The sequence below is a fragment of the Macaca fascicularis genome, chromosome 11 (genome assembly GCF_037993035.2).
Source record: "Macaca fascicularis isolate 582-1 chromosome 11, T2T-MFA8v1.1".
NCBI classification, from domain to species: Eukaryota; Metazoa; Chordata; class Mammalia; order Primates; family Cercopithecidae; genus Macaca; species Macaca fascicularis.
In genome coordinates, this window is record NC_088385.1 from 26,955,224 (window position 1) to 26,969,865 (window position 14,642).

At 37.0% G+C, this 14,642-nt stretch overlaps 1 protein-coding gene across 19 annotated transcripts in view; it reads right to left on the reverse strand.

Moving 5' to 3' along the window:
• The window catches only part of SOX5 (SRY-box transcription factor 5), a 1,031,820-nt gene that overhangs the window by 704,836 nt on the left and 312,342 nt on the right, over nucleotides 1-14,642 (reverse strand). The window contains exon 5 of one of the 19 annotated variants that reach the window (XM_015430484.4): nucleotides 13,402-13,448. The exons of the other annotated variants lie outside the window; for them this stretch is intronic. The gene's annotated coding sequence lies outside the window, so the exon portion shown is untranslated. The remainder of the gene's footprint in view (nucleotides 1-13,401; nucleotides 13,449-14,642) is intronic. 19 annotated transcript variants of the gene reach the window in all.

Below are 14,642 nucleotides of genomic sequence, written 5' to 3' on the forward strand. Positions count from 1 at the left end.
TCCTGCTCTTCTAAGGTTTGGGGCGATAGGATACTCCAATATCCTACAACTTTTTGAAAAACACCTGGCTAGTTCACTGTCATATGGAACCAAATGAACCTTAGTTGATTAACTGAACTTGAATTGGTCAGTATGAAAGTCATCGATAATAACGTAAGCTTTATGCATGTATGTAGATCATTGGCTACTAATAATAAACATTCTAAAAACCAGAAGTTAAAGTTTAATTTGTAATTTTTCTTCAAAACTTTAATTTGTAATTTCCTTCAATCTAACCTAAAATTTGAATAAACTCCAGGCCTGGAAGTCATAAGACTTATTTTTTTTTTTCATAAGCAACCTGATAAGGAAAAAAGTAACGATTATGAAATATTTGAACTAGTCAAGTTGTATTTTTCTAAACATACATAATGAACTTATTTTGTTTGCTCTTGATAATATATTATTTTATTTGATTACTTGTTTCATATGTACTATCTTATTTACATATATAGCCTACAGAAGTCATTATGGATTAACCTTGCCTGATATTTCCAGTGAATTCTCCATAGCATCAAGCACAAATGATCGCCTAGGACAGTGGCGGCTTCTGAGAACGCACAGGAAAGTGACCAGGGAAAGAATGATTCCATCTCCAGGAATCCCTGGTGCTCTTCAGAACCCAGACAGGCCCCTGCTGGGTCATGGTAACTAAGAAACTGAGAAGCAGATACGGTGGTCCCTATGCTGGCAACCTCAGCTGAAGAGGAACAACTCTCTCTATAATCAAGTTACCAAGAATAAAGAGCAAGTGCAAATTATTTATTTTCTTACTTTTAGATTCCTGCTAGGATAACAAAGAAAGAATTTTATATGGCTGGGCGCGGTGGCTCATGCCTGTAATCCCAGCACTTTGGGAGGCCGAGGCTGGCGGATCACGAGGTCAAGAGTTTGAGACCAGCCTGACCAACATAGTGAAACCCCGTCTCTACTGAAAATACAAAAGTTAGCTGGGCGTAGTGGCGTGCGCCTGTAATCCCAGCTACTTGGGAGGCTGGGGCAGGAGAATCACTTGAACCTGGGAGGCGGAGGTTGCCGTGAGCCAATATGGCACCACTGCATTCCAGCCTGGGCAACAGGGCGAGACTCCGTCTCCAAAAAAAAAGAAAGAATTTTATATAATAAAGGGCCATGACACAACTACATAAATTTCCAAGAAAACATAAAGTCACTGGAAGAAGGGATTACAGATGAGGGCCCATTAAGAGTAAAATAGAACATCTTTTCTCTCCATGGTGGATAGCAGAGAGGCAGAGAGAAAGAGAGGGAAGGAAGCAAGAAGGAAGAGGAGGCAGAAATCAGACTCATCTATAGGGAGCCATGATCTGCACTAGGCACTTCACGAGAGTAGTTTTTTGAGTTTTGTTTTTGTTTTTGTTTGTTTGTTTTTTATTGCCCAGGCTGAAATACAGTGGCATGACCTCAGGTCACTGTAGCCGCAGCCTCCCAGACTCAGGTGATCCTCCCACCTCAGCCTCTAGAGTAGCTGGGACTAAAAGCACATGCCACAATGTCCAGCTTATTTTCTGTTGTATTTTTTTCAGAGATAGGGTTTTGCCATGTTGCCCAGGTTGGTCTTAAACTCCGGAGCTCAAGTCATCAGTCCTCCTCGGCCTCCCAAAGTGCTGAGATTACAGGAGTGAGCCACAGTGCCCGGCCACAGAGTAGTCTTACTGCCATTAGTTGACTTGTTATGCTGCTTGAACCCCACTGCCTGAGCTCTCAATTTCTACCTTCTTTTCTGTCCTCTTAGATCCTACATAACTTACATAATCCAAATAATGCACCTCGCTTTCAACACAATAGCAAACTAATTCCCATTTTGCACATGGCATATTAAAGTGTACTCCAAAGCAGGACTTCTGCCCATCTCTCACATTCAATGTCACAATAGAAAGGCTTAATCACATATAAACTGCCTCTCCCAACGTTGTTTTATTTCCCAATTGTTCATTACCGTGTAGGCCACAAGAGCTAACAAAGGTTTGACAAATGAATAGAACTGCCTTTTATTTATAAGCATCTGTTGATATATTAACTACAATAGAAATACCACATTTTGGTCAGGGTGAGACAAAAAGGTAACAACCTTCAGAATCCCAACATATCATCATTCAATATTGCATTACAATGGCTGTTCAGAAGAGGTTCTGAGTGGAATAAATATGAGAAGTGGATTACTGCACTCTACTCAATGGAAGCATTCCTACCAAATAATAACTGCAGTGATTGATATAACTATTTACAAATGCTTAGAGTATAGATGCTTGAGTAGCAGCTCACTGAATCAAAAAAAGAAGATACAGTCTTCAAACTCACTCCATTTCCTTAGAGATGACAAGGAATAAAGTAGAACTGCATGCCATGAAAATATCAAATTTTATCTTTGGCAAAAGATGTAAGGTTTTACATTATTGTCTCAAACTGCATATTCTGATACTTGTTTTCCCCCCAGACTTAATCTTGGCCTGGTGTGCCTCATTTTTATAGGACTTCTGAAACTAGAAATCACCAGCGTGGGGAGAGAACATTAAAGGCAGAGGTGTCTCTTATAAGCACAACATGTGACCAGGTAATATTGTCTGGATTAGCAGCTTTACAGCCTAACTAAGCCCTGAAGCTACAATTATCTGGTCGCATTAAACTGAAATCACCTGAAAAACTTCACACTGAACAAGCCCTTGGAAATGTCTAATCTGCCAGTTTACACTCAGAAGTGAAAGTGGAATTCAGTTGTTAAAGACAAGAAAACAAAGTTTTCTGCTAGGAAGAGTCTCACCTTAGAACCAATGTAGGGTCTGAAGACATTTCTGCAATTTATTTTTATGCCATTCTTTCACTTTTATTTAAAAAGGAGATTTAACCTGATCATTCTCTTTCAAGCCGATGTCCCAAGTACATATGTTTGATGAGGGTACAGAAGACATAAGGAATAAAACTGCATTGCCACAGAGGGAATACACAGCTCTAGATACAAGGCTTTATGCTAATTTTAGCAAAATGTATGTATCTTTTTATATACATAAAGTTATGGCACTATATAAAGAGATCTTTAAATGTGACATACACTGAAGTCCTATTTACTGCCTGACTATTCCTTTTAAAAAATAAAAACTATAAGTAGTGGTTGTATTAATATTAAACTATCTCCAAAATTCATTTTAGTTCTTTGACTTGTAAGATACAGCCAACTCATACACTCAAAATTAAAACCAAGATTTTAGTACCAGATTACAGTTATTTAACAGCAGATCAAAGCAGCTAATCTTAGGCTCCAAATTAGGACCTCACTACTCTGTTGTAACGCCTCACTTGCCTCTGTTTCCTGTTCTTCATTTGTCAATATTGATGCTGAAAATTCATTGTGTCAGGTTGCAATATATTCTATAAAACCACATTTCCCAAAAGAACAACTAATTTTCTGTACAAAGATGCAATTTATGGCAATTTGGCCATGCTATATCCTGAAGTCAAATATCAAGCTTTCCAGAAAACAAAATTAAATTCTTAAACATGTACAAGTATTAAAATTCTTTATCTCATACATTATTGTTTTATTGGCCAAATTCCTATTTGGGCAAGAATTTAGGTACCCCTTTCCCTCCTCAATTAAATCAGTAAGAAAGAAATAACAAAACACTTCATTTTCTATCCCAAACTAATTTTTAATACTGTCACAAGACTGGCAAGATTGAGAGTTGAAATTTACTCCAGAACACTTACCCTTAGTGGCAAATAGGCAAAATTCACTGCAAAATTACATGATTCTATCAAGTGGCTGTTAACTATCAAACAATATCTATGGTGAACGTATTGCTTTCCATATAGCCATTCTATTTTTCCATACCAATTAATATGCAGTGTAAAATTTCAACTTGAGATACTTATTAGTGTACAGATTTTTCTTAATGACATCATTTTAAAACAATGTGTAACTCAAGTATTCACTGAGAACAGGTTCCTACATCTTTTTTTGATGACAAGAGTTTCATTTAAGTGTGATGGTTCATATGTGGTGCCATGAAATAGAATGATTGGTTTGATGTACCATGAATTCTCTCTCTCAGTTTTTATAAATCTAGAAGAGTAGAGAAGGCCTAAGCTTGTGTGGACATTCTTCTCAAGAATTTGAGGTTCATAGTCAAAATTTCCGTAATTTATAAGTAAGTCATATTGTTTTGCAATTAAAAAGAAAGTGTGACACCAGGATATATCAATACATCCAAAACCACAAGTAAGATTTTTTCTTACTAGTTAAGATGAATCTAGATTTGGGCACAACTGAAAATAGTTTTGATATAGATAATGAGATTTTAAATACATGAGTGGCTCTGCCTGATTTCATTACAAAAGCCTCTTTGTTTCTATTCTATGATCTTTCAGTGAGAATTTAAAACAGAATACTTTCTCTAAATAAGAACACAATTTGAGACAATTTAAAACAGTCTCTCACTCTTCCTGACCAGGAGTATGTCAAGAGGGTTCCTTAAATCAGAACTAAGGTTCACATCCAGAGAATATATCCAATGAATTTCCATGAAAGACAAAAACCATACTGTTTTTACATTGCTGTACAAGGTATGCTCTGCGAATCCAAACTCCATTCCTACTTTGCAGCGTTCAGGTGACCAAAGCGACCTCTGGAGAAGACATTGAAAAATGTACTTCACTTTCCCCCTCCACAGAATATTCAAGCTCATTAGGCTGCCATTCAAAAATGGTATAGTTAAGATCCCCAGCACGCAGCTCTGGCAAACAAGCAAAGTTGCCATTTGTAGAATATCAATATTCTGGATTCCCCTTCCATTTATGTTTCTAAAATACAATAACTATTGGTTGGTTCATGAAAATTAATCAGCCACTAAAATTTGTGATTCTAATTAAAGGTAATGGGAATAAAATAAGTTTTCTTACTGTCTATAGTTTTAATTTTTAAGTGAATTTAGACACTTAGAAACTAAAAAAAAAAAAAATTAAAAATATCAGAAGGATCTGTTTTAATCATTTTTCACTATCCAACTCTATGAAATGAAATAATTCATGTCATTAAGCTTGCAACTTTTTCTTTGGGCTATTCAGCTGGCCATCGAAAGTTATTTTTTGTCTGTTTTATAAAGTTATGTGAAGAATCTCAAAGATTTGCACAGCATAATAAATGTCATAAAGATGGGAGGAGTATTAATAAAATTTGAAAACCTTAAACTGAACTAATTGATTTGCAGCTATATACTGGTTAGAAGCTATTTTTTGATATAGAAGTGGAGAAAAATGTTGAACCTGGTTATGGCTATAAATACTGCATCTCTTCTAAATTAAATCAATTTTCTTGATGAAACTAATTTCTTGCCTGAAAGGTATTAAAATAATTTCATTATAAAGAAAGTTTTGCTACAGTTGTGCTCATTCCCCCACTAAAGTAAATGTTTCAATGTATGTGTCGTGACATGTAAACCACTTTTACAAAAAATGAGGCCATTCTGAAAACACTGGAAGATAAGAAATAGACTAATGTAAAAGATTCAGTTCCAACTTTCTAAATCAACATGATCTGTATTCCCAATGAGTTTATTTTCTCTTCTTAAACCATCCTATCCTATTCCAAACACGTATATTCACTAATAATCAAAGAAATGCAAATGAAAACTGCAATAAGATATCACTTTTCAACTACCCAATTGATACAATTTTAAAACAAGATCATTCTGAGTGCTAATAACTGGCAGGGTTGGGGGTGGTGCAGGGGGGAAAGCAGATCCTCATGTATAGTTAGCGAGAGTGTAAACTTGTACACTTTCTGAGGGCAATCTGGCAAACTGGGTGAATATTTTAACTGTGCAAGATTTTTAGCCCAGCAATTCCACTTCCAATAATTTATCTTATATAAGTAACACTTAAGTGTATATGCACAAAAATACTCATTTGAAGTATCATTTTCCAAAGCAAATAACAGAACACAAGCCTCATGTCCATCGGGGGAATTAAGGGTATATAACAACAATTTTAAGTGAGTGAAGGAGTGTCTTTATACATAGCAAGAGGATATTAAACCAACTGTAAAAGTGTTTATCTCTGGGAAAAATGGGATTGTGAAGGTTTTTGCTTTCTCCTTCATAATTCCATTACTCTGAATATTTTAAAAAATAGATTTACATTTTACAATCACAAGAACGTAACACGAATTAAAAAATAACCCCATGAACCTGGAACCCTATCTCATTTACCTGATCCTAAAATCCATATTATTTAGATAAATACATGATTTACCAGAGATGTGTTATAACAGTCTTAACAACCAAAACTCTATTTCTCTATTTCCAGTTTATAATCTGTAAAGTTTCCTTTGTTTCATAGTGTGTATAGTGTTTAAAGTGTATTTTTCTGTACATTATGAATGTATAAATAACATTCCAATTAAGGTAGTAACGGTATTTTCTGTCTTATATTTGTCTTAACTGCAACAAAGTCATTAAAAGTAGAAAGCTCAATAACAGCTTTTTAGTAATTCAAAGAGAAAAAGAATTAACACGGAAGATGCTATTCCAAATATAAACTATATTTTAACCTTGTCCTATATTGTTCTAATTAATTTTTAATCTTCTATAAGTGGTCCTTCTTTTCATATAATCAGTCCATATAAGTATTACTTTTAATGTATTGTTTAGATAGAAAGTCATTCTAAAACCCTACATTGCCTCACAGAATAGCAGTATTATAGAATGATTTAATCACTTATCAAAAGAAAAACAGGATTTTCATTCATTAAGTATACATGGGGTTATTATGCACTTTTAAATTTTTTCTGTAATTACTATTATAATGATACAGACTGAAAGACGCTTAGCCCAATCCCAATGAGTCAAGTCCCAATACTAATTCAATAAAGTTTCTCCACCTAACTACACATGGAACTTCCACCTGAGTAGAAATATTCTTAATTTTCAAATAGCCAAAAATAGCAATGATTCTTTCCGGACATGATCTAATGTAACTCTTACATTACAGTTCGGCAGTTATTCTGAATTTGAGCTATCTAACTTATCAATTCGCAAGTGGAACAAGATAACCACTGATCCTGTTAGGAAGATTTAAATTTTGAATGTAGGCATACTGACAAAAATAAATAAATAAAAAGTTGGTCGTTTTACACCAAATCATAAGTTCCCTATTCAAGGGCAGAAAGAAAAGGCTGGGAAGAAGAAAGCTTTACCACTTTGCTTATTGTGCTGAACTTCTCTAACCTTGAGCCTATGTGGTTTTCCATATAATTTAGAGTAGATCCACCTAAACAACACCCACAGGCGATCTGCTACACCTTGAATAAAGATGGCTTCCTTTGAGTTGAACTAAGACATTTGGGAAGCAAGGGGGTCTGGAGACGCATGTAAAGCGAATGCAGGCGGTTATGTACCCTGGTGGCTTCCTCTACCCTTTATACTCCCACTGGTCTTCCTTCGGCCCCTCCTACTGACTGTGCTGCATATGTCCTCCCAGGGCCTATGCACCAGCTGCAGTCCCTGGAAAATTCTTTTCCCCCTCCTCATATAGGCAGGAAAAAGGTGAATGGTTAAACACTTGGGTGCTAGCACAGGCCCCTAGGTAGGAATACTCTCAATTTCTGGTCTCCCTCTGCCAACTGCAGTGAGGCACTATTGTGCCATCCTCCCTGGAAATTTGGGGAGATTAGATACATTGACACAAGTAAAACACTCATCACAGTGCCTGGGGCAGTGTAAGAGATCAATAAAGGTTAACTATTATTATTCTCAGTTATATATATTTATTTATTTATGTTTATATGCCGGGCGCGGTGGCTCAAGCCTGTAATCCCAGCACTTTGGGAGGCTGAGACGGGTGGATCACGAGGTCAGGAGATCGAGACCATCCTGGCTAACACGGTGAAACCCCGTCTCTACTAAAAATACAAAAAATTAGCCGGGCGCAGTGGCGGGCGCCTGTAGTCCCAGCTACTCAGGAGGCTGAGGCAGGAGAATGGCGTGAACCCGGGAGGCGGAGCTTGCAGTGAGCTGAGATCTGGCCACTGTACTCCAGCCTGGGCGGCAGAGCGAGACTCTGTCTCAAAAAAAAAACAAACAAAAAAAAGATTTCTATTTATGTTTATATATATATTTATTTATTTTATTTTATTTTATTTTTTTGAGACAGAGTTTTGCTCTTGTCGCCCAGGCTAAAGTGCAATAGCGTGATCTTGGGCCTCCCAAGTAGCTGGGATTACAGGCGTGCACCACCACACCTGGCTAATTTTGTATTTTTAGTAGAGACGGGGTTTCACTCTGTTAGACTAGTCTCAAACTCCTGACCTCAGGTGATCCAACTGCCCTGACCTTGCCTCCCAAAGTGCTGGGATTACAGGCGTGGGCCACTGCACCTGGCCAGTACTATCACTTTTATTATTCACCTAGTTATATGTGACTCATGTTTCAGGGAAGCCTTCCCTAAACATCCTGATTAGGTGAAATTCTCCTATGAGAGGGCTCCTCACAGTGTTTACTCTTCCTTTGTAGCATTCATCATAGTCACTTTTTACATGGCTTTGTGTAATTATTTAATTAACATTAACTTTTCTTATCACTAGACTGTGAGCTTCATGATGGCTAAGGGCATCATTTGTGTTTGGGGAGATTTGTGTGTGTGTGTGCGTGTGTGTTTTCTACTTACTATAGTAATCCCAGCAACTAGGATAGTGCCTGGCAAAGAATAGGACTTAGAGAAATATTTCTGAATGACTTAATAAATTAATGAATAAACTAAAAATAGGAAACAATTCTTTAAAAAAAGAAAGAAACTAAGGCAACACATGTTAAACTACTTATAAACTGGACATCCTGATTTGCCTGAAATTAAGCTGGCAAACTAATTGGATCTGCCTATAACTTGATCTTAAATTTGTCCTAAATCCTGGGCACCTTAACACAAATAGGCAGACGGGGTGACACACTTGGTGGATTAACATCTGAGTTGGGGTCTTTGCCAGCTTGGGGGTAGGGGAGAAGAACTGTGAATATGTACATGCACATATGTGTATACTATATGGCCCATATCTAGAATTGGTTTACGTGAAAATTAGCTAATTTTTAACGAGGTTTAAAACCCAACCAGCAACAATAACAACATTTGGCTAAGTAATAACATAAAAGAAAGAGATATATCACATAGAGAATATAGAGCAGGTAAGGAAAAGATCTATGTCAATGCAGAACTCAAATTTAATAAATAAGGTGTAAAGAAATGGCAAACAGAAACAGTGAAGAAAAAAACTTGTTAGTGAAAAAGAGAAGAAAATAGCCCTTTTAGGCATATGTGTCTTAACTTGTGAAAATTTTTACTTATCCAAGGCAGAAAATGGCTTTAATGTAGAATTGTATGTTTATTAACTGTTTCTGTGTTCTGCTAAACACGAATATCACTGGCTAACATCAAGTGTTCATTTCAGACATGGACAAAGTTCAGTCTTTGACCATAAAATCTATACTTTCAACATTACACCACTGGTGTGTGTGTATATATATATATATATATATATATATATTTTAAATTTTGGTTTTAGTCTTGTTGAAAATTTTTAAAATGTTTTCTTATAAAATGTCTTAGTTGTCACATCACATTGACTATTTTACCAATTGCTTACTTCAATTTTTTGCCTAATTTTTTTTCCTGTTGATGTTCTCAAAGTATAGGCACAGGTTTTTCTTTTAAAGAGTGTTGGAAGTAAAAGATTTTATGATGGTTATATCAGTCATTGTCCGTCATATTAAACCTAATGTTTCAAACTAAAAAACAAAAAAAAAAAAAAATTCAAGAAAATTAAAATAATAATTCAACACCAATGATTATCAACCTAGAATCATACCACCTGAGAGAAACTGTAAGAGACTAAGAGCCAGGAATACATTCTCATGTTATCAACTTTTTTTTTTTTAATTCTGAAAATTTGGCTCTTTTTGCCTCAGTTCCTTCATATTATAAACACTGGCACGTTGGCAGCAAATCAAGTAATGACTGGAAAGTGCTTAAAGCTTAAATATTCTTGGAAGAGAAGTAGTGTACAGGTGCAAAGTAAAAGAATTTTTAAAAATGTTTCCCACAAATTGAGAAAAAATAATCATCACATTCTTTTTGGGCCATGTTTACACAAAGATAAAGTATTTTCAACACCACTATAATTGTAGGGAAATGGGCTTTCCTGGGGTTGATACTGCTCTCACTTATTTATTATTGGATACCCCAGTGCTTCCAGAAAGCGTTGAGACAGCTTATAATGAAATACAAAATAAAAAGACAAGAGGTGAATGATAAAGGGAGAGGGGAATTATGAAACAGTCATACAAAAAAACTAAGAGAACAAAAAATGCAAGGTTTCTACCTATCACTTTCAAAGGAAAAAGATGATAGCGTGTAAAAATCACATTTTAAAAAAAGAAACAAAAGCAAGCCTGTTTCTTAAGAGAAGAAAAATGTACCAGTCCTCAATGACAAGAGTGATTTATTTTTGGAGATGTCACAGAAGGGGCATTCATTCACACGACATATATTTCCTGAGTGCCTCCGACACAGTGCCAAATACTGTGTTGCGGGTAGGGACATCAGCAGGGGAAAAAAAGGCCTGATCCTTGCTGGGAGCTGTTAGCTTAGGAAGGAGATAAACATTAATCTACCAGTGGGAAAAAAAAAAATGACTATGTGATTCTAGACTGAGATACTTCTGGAAGAAAGGAATACAGTAGGAGGTTGGATAATAAAGAACCATATCTAGACTGCAGAGTGAGTGAAGGTTTCCTTGAAGAAGTATGGCTTAAAATGAAATCAGTTCAAGGGCTAAGAGTTCTTGCAGCACAGGATGGGATTGGTTAGAGACAGAGAAGAGTTTATGCTAAGGCCCAGGAACAGGAGAGAACTTGGGGCCTTTGAGGACTAAAAGGAAAGGCCCAAGTGGCGAAGAACAGAACCTGGTGTGGTAAGGCTGGGGGAGCTGTACAGGGATTGGATAAGCAGAGTCTTGTGGGAGCATTACAACTTTACTCCAAAGCAATGCAGTGATTATGTATTTATTTATTTACTTTTGAGATGGAGTCTTGCTCTGTCACCCAGGCTGGATAATGAAATACAAAATAAAAAGACAAGAGGTGAATGATAAAGGGAGAGGGGATTTATGAAACAATCATACAAAAAAACTAAGAGAACAAAAAATGTCTCAGCTCACTGAAACCTCTGCCTCCCGGGTTCAAGCATTTCTCATGCCTCAACCTCCAGAGTAGCTGGGACTACAGGTGCCAGCCACTATACCTGGCTGATTTTTTTTTTTTTTTTTTTTTTTTTTTTTGGATTTTTAGTAGAGACGGGGTTTCACCACGTTGCCCAGGCTGGTCTTGAACTCCTGACCTGTGATCCTCCTGCCTCAGCCTCCCAAAGTGCTGGGATTCTAGGCATGAGCCATCGCACCCAACCAGCAATGGTCTCTTGATGGCTACTTTTTAAAAATGCCAGAGACATTTTCTTGTAAGCTACTTCTTATACTGTCTCAAAATTTAGGGTCTGGGTGGAGCCTTTCTGGAGCTTATCATTCAAGATGAAATTTTACTGAACTTGTCAGAAAATGATTGAGAAGGTTCTGGGTTTAGCATCTCTCTTCAGGGAGAGAGAAACAGCAAGAACAGGATTTTCTGGAAATACACTGTTGGGGAATTGAATGGGAAGCTTGCAGAAGAGAGCCTGATTTGGACATGTGGTAATTTGCCTTTGGAGGGAGAATTCATAGGGTAGCTTCCCAAGACTACCACACTCAGAGAGCCAATATTCCTGAAGGAAGCAGATTATAGTCTTCAGGAAGCTGGTCCACCAAAAATTGGAAATCACTACTTTAATGCATTTGAAGAAAGAAACAAAACGTGCCTTTCTTTTCTTCTTCTTCTTTGAGACTACCTCTACTGCCCAAGGCTGGAGTGCAGTGGCACAATCTCAGCTCCTGGGTTCAAGCGATTCTCCTGCCTCAGCCTCCCAAATAGCTTGGATTACAGGCGAGCACCACCACGGCAGGCTAATTTTTGTATTTTTAGTAGAGACGGGGTTTTACCATATTCGCCAGACTGGTCTCTAAATCCTGACCTCAAGTGATCTACCCGACTTGGCCTCCCAAAGTGCTGAGATTTCAGGCGTGAGCCACCACACCTGGCCCTTCTTTTCCTTTTTTAAAGCTTTGTTAGGTCCACATTCTCACTCTCTCTCCTTCGTGTTCATCCTTGGACTGTAGTTTCTTTGTTGTTCTCCCTTTCTGTATAGAGCCTGTCTTTCTAACTTTGGTAAGGTTACTTGTTTATGTTTTTAAGGACATTTTGTCCTAGGTGAATGTTGTAATAGTCACAAAAGAAATGATAAACAGGAGAAGATCTTGCTGTTCAAATGACTGAAAGAAGATAGTATATAGAGAAAGGCTAATCATACAATTGCAACCACTAGTCAAGTCACTGATTAAAAACACGTCCTTTTAGTAGAAAAAGTGCCAAAGAATGACTTGCACAAATGTATCATGCCCATGCCATTGATCAGCTCTCTGAACTGACAATAATGTTTATCCTGAAGCAGTCATTTCACACTTGCCCATCACATTACCTGGCATAGAGTAGTGCTATGTAAATGATCAGTGTTGAAAGAAATGTATTCCCAGTACTGGGGAGGGAGAGTAAATGTGAAGAGGCCTTTCATAGGCTTGCACTTGCCCTCCTAACCTCCTTTCCATTTGAAGGTTCCCCTGTGCAATCACTGGTTCTAGTCTTTAATTTGTAAGGTTGCTAAGACTTTTCCCATTCAATTGAGAGACAGCGTTGGCATGCAGGATTTATCTATCTAGAGAGGAATGGGTTTAAAACAGAAATATGGGTGCATAAGTGATACATAGCACAAGCCCTTTAAAAAAAAAATCATACCTGCTCTAGACCTTTCAGGGCAGGTTTTCATGGTGTATCTTTTTTCTAATCTTACATCTAATAGACAGCAGCCTGTAATTTTACTCATCATTACATATGGCCTATTGACAGTTGACAACAACTTTACTCATCATTACATATGGCCATTTACAGTTGACAGCTGTCACCCAGGCAAGTTCACATACGTTGCTTCACAATCACATGGCATCACAAAGAGGGTGAGATCCCAGGCCAACATGCCATTGATCAGTCGGTAATGAACCACTGGAGCTGGAAACCACCTCACTGAAATAAAACAGATCATCCCACAGACAGTACATATAACCTAAGCATGCTGCCATTACAATGGTACCAACCCATTCAAATTAAATGGTCTTTTATATTTCACTCAATACTTTCAGATCACTTTTGTTCTGGTACTTACTTCTGGCACTAGTGCTTTTTTTCCCCTTTCCTATTCAAGTTGATTTCCTGCAGAAGGAAGGGAAATAGTATCATGATATTTAAACCACAAGAAAGTCCTGCTTTTAAAGACAGTGAAGTAGGCATATCTTCACACTGAACCTCACCAAGCACTGCCATTATATTAAGTGAATGAGAGAAATCATAATAGCTAGGAAACAATAGTTATATCACAAAGATGTAAAATTCTAGAAATCCATCTAAACTGCATATTCCCAAAATCACCTCTGGTTTGAAATACAGTAGAAAAGAGTTGCTACTACTACAATAAACCAAAATTTTATGAAGGTAAATTTTTTGTTCTGTTTAAATTTTTTAAAAGGAATATAAATTCAAGAAGCATAATCATCCTCAATATAATTTATTCACCTAGCACATTTTATATCATTGCTGTATTTATGCCAACCTATTCCAAGCAGGTCTTATGGAAGGGGTTTTAGTCAGTACACAAATCCCTTTGCAGCTAGTGAATTCTAACCTTATTACCCCAGCAAGAGACAGACACTTTTTGAGACGCAGCCTAAACAAGTCAAAAGGTTGGTGTTCCATTAATACCAGCTGGAGGAGAAAATGACACTGCAGTTGTCCTTGGAACAGAGAAGCTGACAGATTTGCTGAAAGGTTCAGCCATTGTAGGATTTTGTTAAAAATCTAAAGGCAACAGCATTTCACTTTGAAGTTCTGAAACATCTTGGAAATCAAAAAGCTCAACAAAGAGTAATGGGGACAATTGAGTTTTTCAAAACTCTATTTTTATATAACTTTTAAAACATTATGCCTCGTAATTTATGGTGTCAACTCAATCAAAGGTACAAAGTAAGTTCATTAAGAGAGATCGCTGAAGGTACCCAAATAGACTTCCAATTCAGAAGACAGACGCCAAGGTCTAATAAGTTAAAATTAAACGCCCTACCTTCCCCATAGACTTTCTCAACAACTCTAATTGAAAGGCACTTAACAGAGGCAGGCCCACAATTCTGTATATTGTATACTGTCTCTCATACTGAAGCTCCCTCCCATACAGAATGTGAAAAGTCAGATTCCAGGTCCATCGCCCTTTAATTCCTATAATCTTTTTCAGTTAAACTTAAAATCTGAGTTATATAGTAAAGACCAATATCCAAGACCAAATTTCCTGAAGTTGGCAACTATGTTATTCTATATGGGAAGCGTTTGGGTAGCGGCAACAGGCTGAGTTGGACA